At 42.1% G+C, this 22,067-nt stretch overlaps 1 protein-coding gene across 3 annotated transcripts in view; it reads right to left on the reverse strand.

The window, feature by feature from the left end:
- Positions 1-22,067, reverse strand: part of LOC126284041 (bifunctional heparan sulfate N-deacetylase/N-sulfotransferase) — a 1,095,215-nt gene that overhangs the window by 889,430 nt on the left and 183,718 nt on the right. The window contains exon 2 of one of the 3 annotated variants that reach the window (XM_049982612.1): positions 6,036-6,121. The exons of the other annotated variants lie outside the window; for them this stretch is intronic. The gene's annotated coding sequence lies outside the window, so the exon portion shown is untranslated. The remainder of the gene's footprint in view (positions 1-6,035; positions 6,122-22,067) is intronic. 3 annotated transcript variants of the gene reach the window in all.

Raw genomic sequence — 22,067 nt, forward strand, 5'->3', positions numbered from 1 at the left:
ATTGACTTCTGCAGAACTCAGCTTTCGGAGGACGATAAAGACGACACTTCCACAGAGATTATCTTACAACAAGACGCACAGTTTAGCGCTACAGTAAACGTATTTGAGTGATTAATTTTGTACTTAAAACATTTATTTTTAAAGATATTTGAAGTACAATGATACAAAGGTTTTCCGTGATACATATCATTCCATTGTTGTAATCTGTAACACCTGAGGGTATAATTACATTAATCCTCAAGGGGGTACACGCCTACTTTGTGTACCATGTGTTTGGCAAGCACAAGGAGCCCTAGCTAATATGGTATTTGCTTATACAACTTTACACCTCGGTACCATATTTCTCTAACGTATAAATTACACAGCTATCTGATCATTTAACTGAGAGACAAACTTTTTTTTTTACTACATCAGTGACACATGTTTAAGCAATTACACAGTTGGATAATTTCATACTTATGAAATTGTATTTTGTCTGTACTTTGTGAACTGTTCATATTTTTTCAGAAGCATTGTGATACTTTGAGAGCTTTGAATGATGTATTTGGTGTGAGATCATTATTTTTAAAGTACGTTTGAGGTACATGACATTATTGAAATGAGCAGAGAATATTTTTTAGGTTTTGAAATTATTGGAGGAAGCTACGACGATTTTGAGAATTGACTGAGATGTTATGATATTATTACGACGACGATGTGTATTATGCTGTTGAGATATGTTTATGATCAATAAGATGATGCTACCGTATATGAGGAATCTGATTATGCTACGTATTTCTTATGATAAAATATTGAAGAAGTGTCGACGAATATGTATATGTATAATAAGGTAAGGAATAATGAGTAGTGGTTAGGGACTCTGATGTTGGAATGTTGGAAACCAAGAATCGTACGTTAAGAATTATGAAATGTGTATACATGCGTGAATGTATTACAATGCTGTCGAAAATTTTTGGACACTTATATTTATATGATTTTATTTTCTACACATTTGTAACGCAAATTCTCAACCTGCGAAAATGTTTTTATATGAGACTGTCACTGTAGTGGAAACTGCAGTCGTAAATATTTCAGTAAGAAAGGTAAGTGACCTTGACGTAATGCGTTTTGGGCGCCCAGCTGAGAGATAGTCGTCTGACAAAAGAAAGCCATTAGGTGGAGGAAAAAAAAAAAGGGAGGTCATTATCCTCGCTACTGACATTTCTTTGTCGAAAGCATCGCAACTACGACACGCTCAAACTTGAAAACATATGATTATACTGTGGAGCTCTTAATTTATGATATTTACTAAAATGCCTAATGAAATGATGAGAAACATTTTACATCTATTGTCTTTGCAGTTGAGAGATTGCTCATTTTGTTTAATATTTAGTTTCTAGCTGAACTGCAGCATTGGTTAAAATAAAATTTTATAGATGTACTAATATAATATGTATGCCTACAGATCCAGTACATAATAACTTTATAATCTACTTCAAAAAACGAGGGAGCACAAAAAGGCATTTCCGTTCACAAGAATTGCATACAGAATTTTCTTTTCAAGTACTTGGTAATTTCTTTTGCAGCATAAGTTGTGGTGCACCACTTTAATTACATAGACATTAAGATGTGAATAGACATTTCCCTTAACTGCATTGTTGTCTTTAGTGTAATATTTTTTCTGCTTGAGCTTTGTCATGTTTAGATATAAGTTACTGCATTTGCTGCTGCTGTTTGCCAAGCATAGTGTTACTGAATTCGGCTTTGTATTACTCTGTTAAGCCAGTTTTCTACGGATTTATTTTTCTTATTTGCTGCACAGTGCCTTATATTAGTTGTAAAATTGAAATTGCTTTGCAATTTCCATTTTTTGTCATTGCTGTTTGTGTTAATTGTTTTCTGCTGCTGCATTGCCTCGTCCCTTAGTTTAGCATCTGAGCTCAGTATATTTAAGTTAGCTTAAAAGGGGATAGACTATGTAAGAAACTAACTATGATGAACTGGAAAAAATGCATTGAGAAGTCATGCGAAAAAAGCACAGGAAGGAGGTATAGATAGGACTTTTTGGAAATAATGAAGAACGAGGGGAGATCTCCGAGAAGTAAAGAAAGTTTTGTTTGCAAAATACTGCAGTAAAACAAACCCTGTCCTTTCCTTGTGTTATCCCACTATGTGTTTGTGTACCCTTGGGTATTTGTGTCCTTCCTGTCTTTATGTGTTCATCTGATGACAGTTACGTTGTAGAATTTTTCTGATAATATGTTATTTACTTTGTAAAGATGTTTAGGTATTATTTATTCTGTTTTGTTTTAATGCTCATGAGTGATATTTCACAAGTTGTTCTGATCTTTTATGTATTTACTTATGTCATAATTCCTGTAGCACTGATGCACTTTGTACCTTTGTTATTGTATTCTTACGTTATAAAATTGTAATTGTTCATCAAATTACGTAACTTGTAAGTTACATTTCACTGCACACGTTGCTGTTGGTCATAGTATATGGACAATATGTGAGAAGTAGGGACTGATAGTGTTTGCACGTGTGTTAATAATTCAGCAAGGGACTGGATAACAGCATTGCTGGTCTAAGGACATTTCAAACAAATTCTTTGTGATTGGACAAGTGGTGGTTTATGGACTTGCTATATTCTCCGCAAGACTCTTCGATGGTGATTGTGCACCTGCACAGTCGCAACACATGGCTGTTGGCCGTCTCTACAAGGACTACAGTGGGTCTGCATCTTTGATGGCCCACCAATACCATTATTTCTACAAGAACTGCAGTGGATCTGCACCTCTGGTGGCCCACCAATACCATACTCTCTACCAGGACTACAGTGGGTCTGCTCTCTGATGACCTACCTACCAATATTCTTTAAAACTTCGACTGACTCTGCTGTGGGTTTGCTCTGTTGTGGCCCATTACCTGTCTGCATGTCAAGAGTCAGCACTGTCTTTCCGTTGAAAGGACAACACTACTTCTTCAAGACTGCATGGAAATCCACTACTTCCGTGTGCATTCTCTTTTACTGCTCAGACTTTGAGAAAAACACTGCAATTTTACTGTGATGAACGATCAGGACTGTCTTTATGGACTGTGAGAAAATTTTAGCTTTTTACCAACAATGTATTGATAAGTGTGTGTATTTGATTTCTTTGTTATTGTAATTATGAAATTTTTTTTAAATCTGTATTCGCCACTGCCCAAAACAATTTGTAAAATATTTTGTGGGGAGCATGGGGGCCATGTAAGTAGGCTGTTTAGGTATTTTAATGGTAACACCACATAGCGCTCTGTATGAAAATCACTGATTGTGCTGTGTGCAGTCTGTGGCTAGTTTGCATTGTTGTCTGCCATTGTAGTGTTGGGCAGTTGGCTGTTAACAGCGCGTAGCGTTGTGCAGTTGGAGGCGAGCCGCCAGCAGTGGTGGATGCGGGGGAGAGAAATGGCGGAGTTTTGAAATTTGTAAGACTGGACGTCGTGAACTGCTATATATATATTATGACTTTTGAACACTAGTAAGGTAAATACATTGTTTGTTCTCCATCAAAATCTTTCATTTGCTAACTATGCCTATCAGTAGTTAGTGCCTTCAGTAGTTTGAATCTTTTTTTTAGCTGGCAGTAGTGGCGCTCGCTGTGTTGCAGTAGTTCGAGTAAGGAAGATTTTTGGTGAGGTAAGTGATTTGTGAAAGGTATAGGTAAATGTTAGTCAGGGCCATTCTTTTGTAGGGATTACTGAAAGTCAGATTGCGTTGTGCCAAAAATGTTGTGTGTCAGTTTAAACACAGTCTTGTATAATTTTTCTAAGGGGACGTTTCACTACAGACGCGAAATTTAACCGACAGGAAGAACATGCTGTGATATGCAAATGATTAACTTTTCAGAGCATTCACACAAGGTTGGCGCCGGTGGCGACACCTACAACGTGATGACATGAGGAAAGTTTCCAACCGATTTCTCATACACAAAGAGCAGCTGACCGGCGTTGTCTGGCGAAACGTTGTTCTGATGCCTCGTGTAAGGAGGTGAAATACGTACCATCACGGTTCCGACTTTGATAAAGGTCGGATTGTAGCCTATTGGAATTGCGGTTTATCGTACCGCGACACTGCTGCTCGCGTTGGTCGGGATCCAATAACTGTTAGCAGAATATGGAATCGGTCGGTTCAGGAGGGTAATACGGAACGCCGTGCTGGATCCCAACGGCCTCGTATCACTAGCAGTCGAGATCACAGGCATCTTATCCGCATAACTGTAACGGATCGTGCAGCCACGTCTCGATCCCTGAGTCAACAGATGGGGACGCTTGCAAGACAACAACCATCTGCACAAACAGTTCGACGACGTTTGTAGCAGCATGGACTATCAGCTCAGAGACCGTGGCTGCGGTTACCCTTGACGCTGTATCACAGACAGGAGCGCCTGCGAAGGTGTACTCAACGACGAACCTTGGTGCACGAATGGCGAAAGGTCATTTTTTCGGATGAATTCAGTTTCTGTTTACAGCAACATGTTGGTCGCATCCGTGTTTGGCGACATTGAGGTGAACGCACATTCGAAGCGTGTAGTCGTCATCGCCATACTGGCGTATCACCCGGCGTGATGGTTACACGTCTCGGTCATCTCTCGTTCGCATTGACAGCACTCTGAATATTGGACGTTAGATTTCAGATGTGTTACGATCCGTGGCTCTACCCTTCATTCGATCCCTGCGTAACCCTACATTTCAGCAGGATAACGCACGACCGCATGTTGCAGGTCCTGTACGGACCTTTCTCGACACAGAAAATGTTGGACTGCTGCCCTGGTCAGCACATTTTCCAGACCTCTCAACAACTGAAAACTTCTGGTCAATGGTGACCGAGCAACTGGTTCATCACAATACTCCAGTCACTACTCTTGATGAACTGTGGCATCGTGTTGAAGCTGCATGGGAAGCTGTACCTGTACACGCCACCCAAGCTCTGTTTGACTCATGACGAATCCAGTCGCACAACTGAGTCTATACGCCATAGGGAAGTGACGATACCACCTACGGATGTTACGATCACGTGGACGATAACAATAGAACTTAATACGGAACGCACGCTGCATTGTGACAACAGATTTAGTTCTTGCAAACTGTAGAACACCAAAAGCTTTTCATTCACTAGTCGTCATGTTTGCTGCCAGCACTTTCTAACGGAAGACATGCGAACGAGCGCATGTGGATGCGCATAGGTATACAAACGAAATTGTCTGACAAGTTCGCTTGCGTGGCCATCCTCCGCAGCAAGCAAAGAAATACTTGTTTTGTAAATAAAAAAGCCTTTTCTTGCTGCAACTTAATTTATTTTTCCCAGACGCGTTTCGCCTTTTTCTTAGTCTAAAGCATCTTCAGTGGGATACTTTGCTGTGCTCTGCGTTTCCTCTCATGTGGGCTGGAGGTCGCCCTACCACTTCATTTTCGAAACATAAGCACAATTCTGTATTACGAACTTTTTCACACTCTTCAACATGTTTCTCTTTCTTTTTTGTGGTGTACTATTGATCTTTTGCCACTAGATACAGTTGTTTGTTCGATCACTGTGATTTTAACAACGAAAAACGATAGCAGAAAAAAGAAGGAGAAAAGTGGTAGACAGTGTGTAAAAGTTCATAATACAAAATTGTGCTTATGTTTCGCAAATAAAGAGGCAGCGCGACCTCAAGACCAGATGAAAGGAAACGCAAACTATTCCACTGCAGGTGCCTTAGAGCAAGAAAAAGGCGAAATGCGTCTGGGAAAAATTAATTAAGTTGCAGTAAGAGAAGGCGGTTTTATTTACAAAACAAGTTAAACTGTCTGAGTTGGTGTTTATTTTGATGTATTATTTATAATTGTAAGTTGAAGGTGATAATGACTCCGAGGCGTTAAACCCCGATACTGAAACACCCGGTGTATGCTGCAGTACTGTGATTTCGGAGCACCGCATTGACAGCCGATCTGACAGCAGCTGCACCATGTAGGGCATTTATCACTGAGAGACGCGACACGCGGCGGCCGTGCACTGCGGAAGGCTGCGGCCTCACCTGTGCTCAGTCTATCCGCAGAAGCAGGCGGCGGCCACCTCATCTGGCAGCGCACGGCTCGCGGACGGCCTACCGCTGCACCAGTCCTGCCAACACAAGAAACAAGCGTGCTCACACATTCGCGTGGAACACAAGTAATTCTCACTCGCTCAGCGTTCCCTAGCCCGTCTCCGCAGCAAGAACGCAAAATGCTGGACTCGCCAGTGACAGCGAAGAAATTACACTGCTGGCTTAGCATCACGTGTGCACACAAGTGTGGGATTATCAGCACGGCTTGGCACATCTCGGCCGTAAAACTCTACTCCTTCCTCTGAAAGTGTACACAGAGAAGTCGCGCAGTTAAGTATAGCGAGTGCGAGAGAACGAAAAATACGAAAGCAGGCGTCGTAAAATGACAGTAGCATTCGTGTTTACACACGAGTGCGCCCAATCTCAAAAACCAGTTTTACATTTCCACGCGCTACTAAAAGCACTTCCGACCATCCCAACTGGGCGTTCGGAATTCTTTATGACAGGTTACTGCCGTGAACACGCCTTTCCTGTATCGCAGCACCATCTACTTCATTTTCCATTTTGTTGCTTTTGCTATTTTCTTATTCCAGCTCCTTAAATAAGAGCAATGTTGTCAGAGAAGCAATTCTGAGGTGCCTGTTACGCAGGCGACCATGTCGGAACACCGACAGCGAATTATCCGTCCCTTATTTGAAAGTAGACAGACTGAGTTTTCAGTTGCTCCCTACTGTTTCACTTGAATTGTTTGACGTGGATCATCCAGACGGTCGACAACAATAAGGAAGCATCAAAATTCAACATGCCTAATACGAATTAGGAAAACTGTCGGCATTCAAAACAGCTTTTAGTCGTCTCGGAAGGGATAAATACAGTGCCTCTATGGTTTTTCTTCCTCCAAAATAGTGACAAGGTCCGGTAACGGTGGTAGAGTGGATAGCTCTCCCCAGCCCAAAGGGTCAGTTAAGACTGAAATGTGGTTACTGATGGCCAGGGGAGGTGCGAAAATTCATCCTCGTGTTCACAAAACCAATTCTGCACGATGCGAGCTGTGTGAACTTTGCTTCTGCCGTCTTGCATCAGCACTGGAGAGCAAAGCCCACTCCGTGGGACGTGTCTGACCAGTCAAACAGATCACATAACCGTTCGCAGTAATGTGCACTTGCAGAGTAACCATGGGGTCCACGGGATACCTCGAATGACTGCTCCATAATCACGAAGCCCCCCGCCCCCCCTCCCCCAACATTTTTCACTCTTGGAGACGTAAACTCGGCCAGACGATTGAAACATTGTGAAACAAAGGACTCGTCCGACCAAATGAGTTTCTTCCATTGCTCCAATCTCCAGGTTTTATGACTTCGGTACGATGGTTCCCTCTTATGCGCAGAATTGTGCGCCAGCTCCCGTCGGAGGTTCGAGTCCTCCCTTAGACATGGGTGTCCTTAGTAGATTCAAATGGATCTGAGCACTATGGGACTTAAAATCTGTGGTCATCAGCCCCCTAGAACTTAGAACTACTTAAACCTAACTAACCTAAGGACATCACACACACCCATGCCCGAGGCAGTTTTCGAACCTGCGACCGTAGCATCGCCCGGTTCCAGACTGAGCGCCTAGAACCGCGAGACCACAGCGGCCGGCGAATAAGCTTTATTGACTAATATTTTACACTACCGTATTTAGTGCAGATGTTTGTGATACGGTGACTTGATAAAATGTGTGAAAAACGTAAACGTGTTGTTTTAAGATTTAATTAAAAGCTTGAAATTATAAAACGCTTAAGAAAGGGCGCAACTGCGACAAGTGTAGCGCTGATTTATGGTATTGGAAGAACAACAGTTAACGATATAAAACGTGATGGTGATAAAATAGAACAACATGTGTCAACAATGCAGAGCATGGATGGAGACGTGCGAACAAGAAAGACAATGAAACCTGCAAAATATGATGAATTGGACAATGCAATGTACCGATGGTTTATACAAGCAAGAAGTCAGGGGATTCCACTCTCAGGGTCTATAATAATGGCCAAGGCTGTTGAAATGAACAACAAACTTTATGGTGACTAGTCTTTTAAAACAAGTATCGGATGACTCGACAAGTTTAAATTTCGTCATGGTATTCGCCAACTTGATATCAGTGGAGAAAAACTCAGCGCGGATAGCTCTATAATCGCTGAGTTCCGGGAACAATTTAAAGAAAAAATGGCTGAATTGAATCTTGTTAGGGAGCAAGTTTACAGTTGTGATGAAACTGGGCTTCATTGGAAGGCTTTACCACAAGAGACATTATCATCACTCTCTGAAAAAGCTGCTCCAGATACATTACGTATTTTGCAACATTTGTAGCTACTGTACGGATGCTTTTATTATGTAGTAAATAGTTTCATTTGCTATTACAATCGTGTTTAATTTGGTTTCGCTCCGAAATATCATTATATTACTGTGAGTGATATGTGTTTATACATAAAATAATTGATTGAGGTTATGTTTTGGAGGAATACAGTGTTTCTGTTATCCGTCTATTCGCTCAACCGTCACGACCACGGTCCCGAAGATGACGGTTCCTCGAGTTTCCACTGTACAACATTTCTTATGCACATTCACATCACTGATGCGCGATTAGCGTGATTTTGGAATTACAGCTCGGTCTGCATTTTCCAGGTTTTGGAGCTCCGTGTTGTTTTTGTGCTGACAGGGGTAGTGGGAACGACGTTCTGCAATTACTTTCGCAGCTGTCGTCCTCTGTACCTTTCGTCACAATCCTTTTGAAATGAGCCTTCACGATCTCTCAAACCATAGTTTCGTCCGTGTTCTGACTTAGCGGTATAAACCTTTGACCTGCACCTATTAAAGCACCAAACGTTTCGGATACGTTGGATACGGAAGTACCAGCGAACTGCGCACATTCGACTCCACCCAGCTCCGACTCAGTGCACTCACAACTCTGCACAACACTCTTCTGATGACAACTAACATGTTGAGGGCGTGGCACAGCTGCCGCTCGTGGTCAAACACGACAGCGCCACCTGCACGCTTGGCTGACGCCTGCGTTTACGTTGAAGCATGCAGTTGCCGCGGCGTGTCCAAACCCTGTACTTCTGCTGCCGAGCATAATCAGGGTAGATTTCATTGCTGCAACTCCTCTAGAAGTATAATTCATTATTACAGATCTTTGTCGTCGTAACAAACAATATTTCATATATGAAATGTCAGTGACGAAAAGATCTGCACCTGTACTCTGTTTACGTTTCCTCTAGGAGAGACATTTCAGGTGATAATCTTATCTCCTGTCCTATCTTCGAAAGCAATAGTGGTACTGTAACGTCCCCTTAGAAAAATTAAAAATGATAGTGCTGAAAAACCTCTTACGTTATTTGATTTTCAAACAGCTGAGAAAGCTGAACGTACTCAGACCTTTCTCTCTTTACTTATTCTGATCAACACTAAACTGACACACAATATTTTTAGCGCAACGCAATTTCACTTTCAATAATCCCTATAAAAGAATGGCCCTGACTGACAATAACCTATACCTTTCACGAATCACTTACCTCACAAAAATCTTCGCTACTCGAACTACTGCAATACAACGAGCGCCAGTACTGCCAGCTAAATAAAACATTTTACTTCCTGATGGCACTAATTACTGATAGGCATAATTATTAAATGAAAGGTTTTGATAGAGAACAAACTATGTATTTACCTTAATAATGTTCAAAAGTCATCATGTATATCTATCAATTCATGACAACCATCTTTACAAATTTCCTTTTTCTGGCGGAGACACGTCCAGATCGCTCGCTTATAGTGACCTCTCAAAACTCTGGCATCTCTCTCTCCACATCCACCACTGCTGGCGGCTCACCTCCAACTGCACAACGCTACGTGGTGTTCACATCCAACTGCCCAACAATACACGAGCGAATATTCCAACAATGATTCCTATCAGCCACATACTGCACACAGCACAGTCAGTGACTTTCATACGGAGCGCTACGTGGCATTACCAACATAAAAACCTAAACAGCCTACTTACAGTATGGCCGGCCGCTGTGTCCGTGCGGTTCTGACGCTGCAGACCGGAACCGCGGGACTGCTACGGTCGCAGGTTCGAATCCTGCCTCGGGCATGGATGTTTGTGCTGTTCTTAGGTTAGTTAGGTTTAAGTAGTTCTAAGTTCTAGGGGACTTATGACCTAAGATGTTGAGTCCCATAGTGCTCAGAGCCATTTGAACCATTTGAGCTTACAGTATGATCAGACCTGTCGCCTCATAATTTGGTGGACCAACTACACAGCCGTCAGAAACACGCCTCTTTTTTCCCCGAAAACGACATCTCGTCAAAGGAACAGGAATGTGAATAGATGAGAGTCCGTCTTCCTCGATTTCCGGAAAGCATTCGACTCAGCACCACACCGCAAAATGTTAACGTAGATACGATCGTAGTGATGTCTTCACACAGATGACACGTGACTCCTACAATTCGTGATTAACAGAACCACACGACATCATGCCGGCCGGAGTGGCCGAGAGGTTCTAGGCGCTAGTCTGTAACCGCGCGACCGCTACGATACCAGGTTAGAATCCTACCTCGGGCATGGATGTGTGTGATGTCCTTAGGTTAGTTAGGTTTCATTAGTTCTAAGTTCTAGGGGACTGATGACCTCAGAAGTTAAGTCCCATAGTGCTCAGAGCCATACGACATCATATTTACCATCGACTTCACTATTTGTCAAAATTTCCACTATTGCAGTTTCGACTGTTAAGTCATTTTCAAGTGATTAAAATGCTGAGAACATAGGAGTTGGAAAGAACGACATTTTGTCAATGGAGTGAGTGACTGATTATATTGTAAAAAAGTTTTTGTTAATTTATATACGCAATCACATTGTTATGACACAGTCACAACCGGTTTCGTCCATGCAATGACCATCTTCAAATTCTAAAGACGGCATACACTGAACACAGGTTCATGAGTTGTCAAACTAGCTAGTCTGAAAACGCATGAACCTGTGTTCAGTGTATGCCGTCTTTAGAATTTGAAGATGGTAATTGTATGGACGAAACTGGTTGTGACTGTCATAACAATGTGATTGCGTCTATAAATAAACAAAACTTTTTTTTTCCCAAACAGGAGTTATCAGCACTGGTAAAATAAGTAAGACGTTTGTGAGCACGTATTAAGGCTGATAAGAGCCATATACGCTCACATTCATTTCTTCAGCCGCCTAGCGGCCTACGAATTTGACAATTTTCAACATTCTTTTAAGATACTAATTGCACAGCTCAGCACCTAAAATTTTGATAGTATGTTTCCTACGCTGTATTCTTCCCGTATAAAAATTTCAGAGCTGGTTTCGAAGTGTCAGATTGGATCATTCCCTTGCAAGTGTAACAAATGTTGCATTGTAAACACATTATGTATGTGTAAATGTATCTAAGAGAAATGTTGAGATATACACTGATTCTGTAGCATGCATTTCTTATATGGTAAGGAGAACACATACGTAAGGTTTTGGTTGGCAGTGGCGGATACAGAAAAACCTCAAGGAAGGACGCTAAAGATATCTTGAGCTACTTTTACTTCTACCGTAATATAAAATAATGAAGTCACATGCAAAGTTTAAGAAAGTTTTAATTTAAGTGTTTATACACATGCACAAGCCAATGCCACCTTATGATATAAAAAAAAGTTATAACTGTGGTTCTCTTCCTTTATGGTGAATCCTTGCGCCTATTCTTCCTGGCAAGTTGATTAATTACATCGCCAATAGGACAATCAATGCCAGGGTGAGTGTTCAAACAGAGCTAAGCCATTAAGTGGACACTGTACGTGAAATTCGTTGAAATTTGACATTTTCTGTTTTCTACTCCATAATGTACTTTGGAGTTTCCTGATCATGTTGCTGTATAATACATTAAAATCAGGCAATTGTGAGACGTTCAAATAATATTTTGAATGTTGACGTGTGACAGTCAAATTTCGCGGCCACTCATATACTGCCACAGCTGAGCAGTCATATCTTGGGAATACACAGTCTAGAAGGCTGTGAATTGCTTTGTTTTGTGTAGGACATGTCAAGAAAAGGTTGGGAACATGTCTGCGTAACCTAAAAACCAAGTTGGGTAACACAAAACTGTCTGATGGCAAGACAATAAAATGTGCTGGAAGACTAACGGACAAAGTAATTGATGAATTACAGGAATAATATGGGAAGGCTATTAGAGATAACTGTGACAATTTAGACAAGATGAAAAGAGCTGTGTGGAGCACTTTCTTTCATTGAATAGCAATCGATGAAAAGCCATGCCATGCATTGTGTCCATCTCCGCGAAACACTTAGTGTAAATATAGGCAAGCTGGATTTTCTGGCACCCTGCATGAACTCACACATAAACATTCTCTTCATTTGGCAGTAACGGAGGCAGTTAAAACTATTTACAGATATCTGGCAAATTCTGAGCTACTAAGGAAGTGTTTACATGGGAAGGCCCAGAACGTGAATGAGTCCTTCAATATTATTGTGTGGTGCCGTGTGCCTAAAAAATTTTTGTTGACCTTATGACTCTAAAGTTAGCAGTGTAAGTTAGGGTAAGATTTGGACAGAACACAGGTAAAGGACTGCGGGAACTGGATGAGCTTCGTGTAAGTGAAGCAGAGTTAGCAGCTCAGCAAATGACAAAAGAAGCAAGAAAGAAAAGGAAGAGGCAAGCACCGGGCTGTCGTGACACTGAAGAAGACGCAGGCTATGGGCCAGGGCAATTGTAGTGCATAAAAGACGCAGAAATGTAAGTCTGTACAAGAATTTATAATTAAAAAAAGTCTTAAACCTCAATATCTCTGAACTACATTTTTTGCAATAAATGACCCGTTTTCTAAAAAAGTACTGATGGTAGAGACATGAAATTTTCACAGCAGTCCAAGTGTGAGATTCAACACATATGGAACTAGAATAATTAAAATGTCCTGAGCTGTTTTGTTTTTCTGTTCATTTATTTACAAAATTCTGTCAAAAAAAATTGAGTGTTTGAAGTAAAGAAAAGATAACGTGTCCCACAATACAATTTTAGTAATAATTCTAGTTCAGTGTATCTAGAAATGTGCATTCAATAATTAATGAAAATTGTAAGTTGGTGTCTTAAACTTTCCAAGATAATGGGTCACAAAATTCGATAATTTCACATTGGCGGCATAGGACATACAATGTCGATTCTCGTTCATTGTCGACCTTTGTACGCCGCAGTGTTCAAAAACTACTTTCGCGACTTTTCTGGAACAAATGCCAGACAGAATAACGTATCGACATCACTAGAATGGCCGCAACTTCTCTCGTAAGTATATGTTGGCTATCTACGTGTCAGACAGAAACGTTTAAAATACGACGACGCGGACGCGCGTGCTACACAAGAAACTACAACTACTCGATAACTCGATTCAGTCTAGCCGACTGACGAAAGAAACGAACGAATAGCGTACGGGCTGACTGGAGGGGGCGCGGAGCAGGCGGCAAGGGGGGGGGGGGGGGGGGAGCACCTCCCCTGCAGCCATTGTATCCGCCACTGGCTGTTGGTGCGACGGAAATAAGATACGAGTGCAAAATGTTCGGATAATCGAGATAGGCAAGTCGCCTTTTACAGCCCTTGCAGATGTCAGCGACACCTTAGGCTCTCCGATTCAGTGCGATCTCCAGCCCACAAGGTGGAGCTGCCCTCCGTGTGTGTCATATCAATGACTTAAAACTAATAATTCTTATCTAATGATGTACCTTCGGGTGTGAATCCGAGTAGTGTATTCCATTTTTTGTGCCTAATATCTCGATGAGCAATTCAATTGTCTCCTGCAGCTGCTGCGAGATGTAATGTTGAGCGTAGTTGCTGTCTACACTCCAGTTAGACTGACACATGTCCTCCAGACAACGAATACGTACAACAACTGAACCTCAGCAGCCGTAGGTGACTTTAGGATTGCTCGTCGAGATATCAAGCATAACAATCGAATGAACAACTTGGCTTTTAACACCCGAACGCACGCCAGAATATGTAGCATATCTCGTGCTGAACTCCGCACACGCAGGTACGTTGACACCGCTCTTAACGAGACAGATCTTAAAATTGGTTACCTACTACGAAATGTACCATCTTACAGGCGTGTCACTTCCGGATATATGAATAATAATAATAATAATAATAATAAGAAGAAGAAGAAGAAGAACGGAAAAGGCTGAGGAGTAAAAACAGGGAAATGATTCCATCATCCCATGTTTGGAAGCGAAGCATCGTGTCCTAGGCTGAAGTCGAGAAAGAGCAGTGTTCGAACAACTGAAGCAGAAATGTTAAATCATCACCTTCCGCTCGCCGAATAGAACTGTGGCAAAACAACTGGAAGTAATAGCAAAAACCTAAAGCAAGAGCCCGCTGCAGATTTCCAACTACCCACCCCACATGTGGAAGACTGAACAGGCTGCGATCTGTAATGACGCTGAGCAAATCAAACGTGAAGCGGTGGCGCTACATTGCTTGGGATGCGACATGCGAATGTGGAAAACTTCACGATGCTGAACATCTATCGGTCTGCCCGAAGTGGTCTGAAGCCTACACGCTGCAGGACATGGTTTCACCAAATGGTCTGGGCTTCAGAATCAATTTGACGTCTACAGAGTCTTGTGTATTTATTACAAATATGTTCTGAATTTGTAAAAAAACTGCGTTGTACTGTCCTGGATACGCAAATAATAGTAAAAATTAATATTATCAATAGCTTCAATGATTTGGAAATAAGAGCCACTCAGTTGCAAAATACAGGTTTATTAAACCTTAACAGTGGTTTCGACACTTTTAAAACTGTCTTCTTCAGGAGGTATTGTACATAGAATCACATATTATCTATAGCCCAGGCAGATAATATGTGATTCTATAGACATTACCTTCTGATAGTTTCAGAAGTGTCGAAACCATCTAATAAACGTTTCTTTTGCAACTGGTTGGCTACTATTTCCATTCCACTGAAGTTCTTGAATGCTCTGTCTTTGAATCGCGGCCATGTTCGAAATCTTATTACTATTATCATCATTATTAATAATGATCATTCTTTCAGGATCATAATTGTTATTATTGATTGTATACTGATAAGCCAAAACACTATGACCACTGCGCACCATGACGTTGGATGCCGCCTGGTGGCGTTGCACGTGACACGGTTAGAGAAGTATGTAAGCAGAGAGTGCACGGACAGGGATCACCCTGGTGGTGGGGCCAGACTGCTGACGTCATCGCCCTCTAGGCTTACACAACTTAATGTAACTTGAACTAACTTACGCTAAGGACAACACACACACACACACACACACACACACACACACACATACACACGCCCAGGGATGACTCGAACCTACGAGGGGGGACACGCGCGGACCGTGGCAAGGAGCATCAGACAGCGCGACTACCCCGCGCGGCATCACACTAGCGAAGACAGAGGCTGCAAAGGGAGAAATCCACTGAGATAAGCGACTTGGACAAAGGGCAGATTATTATTGTCCAGTCCCTGTGGAGGAGTGTCTCGAAAACGGCGACGATACGCAGGATGACCGATGTATTTCGTCCCAAAGACGGACAAACAAGTAACTAAGTAGTAGGTGGTTATAAAGTTTCGGCTCATCAACTGTAATGTCAACGTCAATATTTTGTGTACCAGTGATGCGACAGTGCGCGAGATTTAAGAAGTGATTAATATTTTTCCATAAATTGACTTTTAAGCGTATATGTGACAACTGATAAATAAATGACTTCTTATTATATTGTGGAATGTAAATAACTTCCAACAACAATATGTTTGACTTTTTTTACAAACAGGTTTTTGCAAAGAATAATCACATAACAAAAGATAATACTCTACCACTAGAAGAATGTATTAGCATTGTATTTTCTGTGAATTTTTTTCCTCCTATTGTTCTCTATAATGTATGAAGCGGCTATATAAAAGGTTAAGATGAGGTCTGTTCTTTTAAATATTGTAAACAATAGTCATGTTTTGTAGGGTGCTAGTAATCTAAAATATAATGTACAATTTACTAAATGGAATTCTAGTGTACGGACTTTTAATTGTAACTGGATAACCTACTATGAAGATTTAAGTTTTGTGTCCGCAGCAAACAGAAAAGCAGCTATTAGCGCCTGGAACGGTGATGCTGAATTATTGGTAACTGGTGAATAATATTTATATTGTTAACATTCATAACAGTGTAGGATTTATGACATTTAATCCAGTACAAAGGGAAACGTTGACGTTATTGATTTTCTACGAAAAATTACGTTCGTAAGAATATCCAGTCTAGACGGTGTTTTGTCCGCCGCTGTTACGTGAGCGTATAGAGCGGCAATATCAAGCTGCAAAAATTATCAGACATTAATTCTTCGGATCGATATTTCAGTATTTGAAATCTGAGGACAAGAAACCACATGAATTTATAATGTTACTTAAAAACCGTCTTGATTGCAAATATTTTTATTCATATGACCGGTTTCGGTTCATTCAGAACCATCTTCAGATCTGATATTTCAGTTACAGGAGTAACCCGTCCAAATCCAGCAGTAGCAGTGTTCACGTAGCATGTGACGTAGCATGTGAAAACTGCTGGATTTGGACGGGTTACTCCTGTAACTGAAATATCAGATCTGAAGATGGTTCTGAATGAACCGAAACCGGTCATATGAATAAAAATATTTGCAATCAAGACGGTTTTTAAGTAACATTATAATTTCACTGATTGCTGTTGTCCAAAAAGACATTATGTCTGTTTTTGCAAAACATGAATTTATTATTTTTATATTCTAACAGTGAAAATAACATGCAGGAGACAATTTTAGACTTTACGTAAATGAAATAATTTTTGCGGCTGCTGGGTAACATTAATTTTTCTCAAAGTAATTTATCAGTGACTTTTAAAACAATAAACTAGGACACCAGTGTTGTTATGGGAAGAGGTTGTAGTGTGATATATTAATTAATTGGTGCATACATTTTAATGTCACTTACTGAATTAAAGAAAGATCATTTCAATATTTATTTGCAGTGATAAGGTATGACAAAATAACACAATACAGTCTGGCTCAGCAGCACATAAATAAGTATTACCAGAGATTATTTATTTCATCTACATCTACATGGATACTCTGCAAATCACATTTAAGTGCCTGGCAGACGGTTCATCGAACCACCTTCACAATTCTCTATTATTCCAATCTCGTATAGCGCTCGGAAAGAATGAAGGCCTATATGTTTCCGTACGAGCTCTGATTTCCCTTATTTTATCGTGGCGATCGTATCTTCCTGTCGGTCGGTGTCAACAAAATATTTTCGCAATCGGAGGAGAGAGTTGGTGATTGGAATTTCGTGAGAAGACTCCGTCGCAACGAAAAACGCTTTTCTTTTTATGATGTCCAGCCCGAATCCTGTATCATTTCTGTGACACTCTCTCCCATATTTCGCGATAATACAAAACGTGCTGCCTTTCTTTTAACTTTTTCGATGTACTCCGTCAGTCCTATCTGGTAAGGATCCCAGACAGGGCAGCAGTATTCTAAAAGAGGACGGACAAGGGTAATGTAGACGGTCTCCTTCTTTTAATTAATACCGTTGTTGTTGCTGCAACATTTTCATACGTTTTACAATAACATGTACACACCAGCAAAAAATGGTTCAAATGGCTCTGAGCACTATGAGACTTTACCTCTTAGGTCATGAGTCCCCTAGAACTTAGAACTACTTAAACCTAGAGAGTGGCCATAGGTGAAGTTGCCCGTGATTGGTTGGTTGAATTATTGAGAGACTTGTTATGCGTTGTGCATGCATGTTAGATTTAGTTGTATATCGTTTTTAGTACCTAATTAGCGTTTGCGATCTTAAATAGGAGTTGAAATAATGAAGCGTTTTGTGATGAAGTCAGTAGGCCTACATATTTGAAGTAAACGCGTTAGTAATTGTACGGTATTGTTTTGACATCTGTAATTCGTTCTGCAGACTTTCATAAACGGTGCCAGGTTGTGCTGCATTTGTTTGTTCCAGTAGAGGCGAAGGTGGATTTCGCATGTTAGCGTTTCCACGCAGTGAAGAAAGACGAAAGCAGTGGTCAGTCGCAGTCAACAGGGCTGACGTAAATCAAACAGGAGCCTTGTGGAAACCAACCAAGTACTCTTATCTATGCGAAGTAAGTCGTTTTTGCATTTTACTCCATATAAAACATCTTGCTATATACATAGTTAAATTTGAAAACAGACCTGTAAATTGGCTGTGTGAAAATTATTATAACACATTATTCTTATAAAAAAAAGGCATTTAACGAATGATTTCGCCATTTTGTCTTATGCTTTTGATTCGGAGAGTGTGTACTCCACTACTGGCCATTCAAAAGTTCCGCCCGCAGTTTGGTAGAAAAATGGCCGCCGTATCGTCCGGTTGGCCACTCTCTACCTATACAGGCTCTCTAGTTAGACATAACTAACCTAAGGGCATCACACACATCCATGCTCGAGGCAGGATTCGAACCTGTGACCTAGCGGTCGCGCGGTTCCAGCCAGACTGTAGCGCCTAGAACCGGTCGGCCACCCCCGCTGGACGTACACTCCACCACAACAACTTAAAACAAACAGAACAAAGCCCATCACACAATGCGCTACAGTCTGGAACCACAAAGGAAACAAAAATTCGGAGTAGGTATTAAAATCCAGGGAGAAGAAATAAAAACTTTAAGGTTCGCCGATGACTTTGTAATTCTGTCACAGACAGCAAAGGACTTGGAAGAGCAGTTGAACAGAATGGACAGTTTCTTGAAAGGAGGATATAAGAGGAACATCAACAAAAGCAAAACGAGGATAATGGACTGTAGTCGAATTAAGTCGGATGATGGTGAGGGAATTAGATTGGGAAATGAGACACTTAAAGTACTACAGGAGTTTTGCTATTTGGGGAGCAAAATAACTGATGATGGGCGAAGTAAAGAGGATATAAAATGTAGACTGGCAATGGCAAGGAAAGCGTTTCTGAAGAAGAGAAATTTGTTAACATTGAGTATTGATTTAAGTGGCAGGAAGTCGTTTCTGAAAGTATATGTATGGAGTGTAGCCATATATGGAAGTGAAACGTGGACGATAACTAGTTTGGACAAGAAGAGAATAGAAGCTTTCGAAATGTGATGTTACAGAAGAATGCTGAAGATTAGATGGGTAGATCACATAACTAATGAGGAGGTATTGAATAGGATTGGGGAGAAGAGAAGTTTGTGGCACAACTTGACTAGAAGAAGGGATCGGTTGGTAGGACATGTTCTGAGACATCGAGGGATCACCAATTTAGAATTGGAGGGGGGGCAGCGTGGAGGGTAAAAATCGTAGAGGGAGACCAAGAGATGAATACACTAAGCAGATTCAGAAGGGTGTAGGTTGCAGTAGGTACTGGGAGATGAAGAAGCTTGCACAGGATAGAGTAGCATGGAGAGCTGCATCAAACCAGTCTCAGGACTGAAGACCACAACAACAACAAAAAGTAGTTCTAAGTTGAAGGGGACTGATGGCTTGAGCAGTTAAGTCCCACAGTCCTCAGAGCTATCTGAAGCACCACACAATGGATGTAAATATTGATGCTACCCTACAACTTTTGGCCAGAAAATAATTATGTTCACGGGTATAAATGTACACCTCGATATCCACAGCGGCGCAGGCCCTTTCCGCAAAGCTGTCGACACTGCAAATATCTGACGATATATCCGGCGATATCCGCATCGGCGCAGCCCACGAGTCGTGGTCCTGGCAGTGCTGTTGCCGCTGCTCGGTGCTCGCCGCCTCCTGCTCTCACACGCCACGCCACGCCACAGCAGTTGCTCGCTTTGTCGCCAGTGACGCGGCTATTTGCAAGCGCTGCGTCACGAGCGCGTCTTAATTACTCTCAACTTGTGCCTCTCCTCGAGCGCGCCCCCCAGAAACTTGCCATCCACTTTCGGATGTCGCCGAGTGGTGTGGCGTGGCGTGGCGCGGCGCGGTGCAAGAACGCGGCGGTTCTTTTCGGTGCCAACTTGCCGGAAGGCGCGCCACGACACGGCGCGGCGCTCAAATTTCGCGCAAATAAGGCGACGCGTGCGGAGAATGCGGTGGGAGCGACGCTGGCGCCTGGGCGCCTCCGGCGGCGGCGGCGGCGGACTACTTTGCGCGGCGGAGGTGTGGGCTGTGCGCGGCGAGGAGCAGCCCGCCCACGCTCCGGGCGCGGCCCAGCCAGCTCTCACTGCACGTACGAGGGGAGCAAATCACCTACGAGGGTCACTCCAAAAGAAATGCACACTAGTTTCGTAAAAATACAGTCTTCATTCTGCGCGTCTGAAAGTTTTACAGTGTACTGATACCGGGTGATCAAAAAGTCAGTATAAATTTAAAAACTGAATAAATCACTTAATAATGTAGATAGAGAGGTACAAATTGACACACAAGCTTGCAATGACAAGGGGTTTTATTAGAACCAAAAAAATACAAAAGTTCAAAAAATGTCCGACAGATGGCGCTTCATCTGATCAGAATAGCAATAATTAGCATAACAAAGTAAGGCAAAGCCAAGATGATGTTCTTTACAGGAAATGCTCAATATGTCCACCATCATTCCTCAACAATAGCTCTAGTCGAGGAATAATGTTGTGAACAGCACCGTAAAGCATGTCCGGAATTATGGTGAGACATTGGCGTCGGATGTTATCTTTCAGCATCCCTTGAGATGTCGGTCGATCACGATACAGTTGCGACTGCAGGTAACCCCAAAGCCAATAATCGCACGGACTGAGGTCTGGGGACCTGGGAGGCCAAGCATGACGAAAGTGGCGGCTGAGCACACGATCATCACCAAACGACGCGCGCAAGAGATCTTTCACGCGTCTAGCAATATGAGGTGTTTTTTTTTAGGTTCTAATAAAATCCCCTGCCATTCGAAGCATGTGTGTCAATTTTTACCTCTCTATCTACATTATTCCATGGTTTATTAAGCATTCAAATTTATATTGGCTTTTTGATCACCCGGTACATCCCTCCCGCTTGTTTTCTAACTTCGTTCAATCTGTTCCCGTGAGTGGCGCCGTCACAGCATGGCTTCAAGATGACTGCTACATTTGACGTTCGTCAGAAGCAACGTGCTGTCACAGAATTCCTGTGCTGTGAAAACTAGACAGTGGAAAACATCCACAAGAGGTTGAAAAAGGTGTATGGAGGTGCTGCTGTCGATCGCAGTGCAGTTACTCGGTGGGCAATCGGGTTACGTGATGAAAGCGGGCACGGCAATATTGAGGACTGTCCTCGCAGCGGCAGGGCTCTTACTGCACACACTCCAGACAATGTGCAGATAGTTAACGAATTGGTGACTGCTGACAGACGCGTCACAGTGAACGAATTGTCACGCTACTTTGGGATAAAGGAAGTGTTTGCAGAATACTGAAAGTGTTGGCTTTAAAAAAGGTTGGTGCCAGGTGGGTTCCCAGGACGTTGACAGTGGCTCACAAAGAAACAAGAAAAACGGTATGCAGAGAACTTTTGGAACGGTACGAGCATGGTGGAGATGAATTTCTTGGAAGAATTATGACAGATGATGAGACATGACTCCATTTTTCACGAGACGAAGAGGCTATCAATGGAGTGGCGTCATGCAAATTCACGCCAGAAAAAAAAATTAAAAACCACACCTCCTGCGGGAAAAGTTATGGCTACGGCGTTTTTCGATTCCGAAGGGCTCTTGCTTGTGGACACCATGCCAAGTGGAACCACCATAAATTCTGATGCATATGTGACGACACTGAAGAAACTTCAAGCTCGAATGAAAAGCAGGATGTTTTGCAGTTGCACGGCCACGTGTCATACAAAAAACCATGGAAGCGATCACAAAACTCGAATGTACAACACCGAAACACCCGCCTTACAGCCCTGACCTGGCTCAATGTGACTATCATGTCTTTAGGAAACTGAAAGACTCACTTCGTGGAACAAGGTTTGAAGATGATGAC

This window comes from Schistocerca gregaria, chromosome 8 (genome assembly GCF_023897955.1).
Source record: "Schistocerca gregaria isolate iqSchGreg1 chromosome 8, iqSchGreg1.2, whole genome shotgun sequence".
Classification (NCBI taxonomy): domain Eukaryota; kingdom Metazoa; phylum Arthropoda; class Insecta; order Orthoptera; family Acrididae; genus Schistocerca; species Schistocerca gregaria.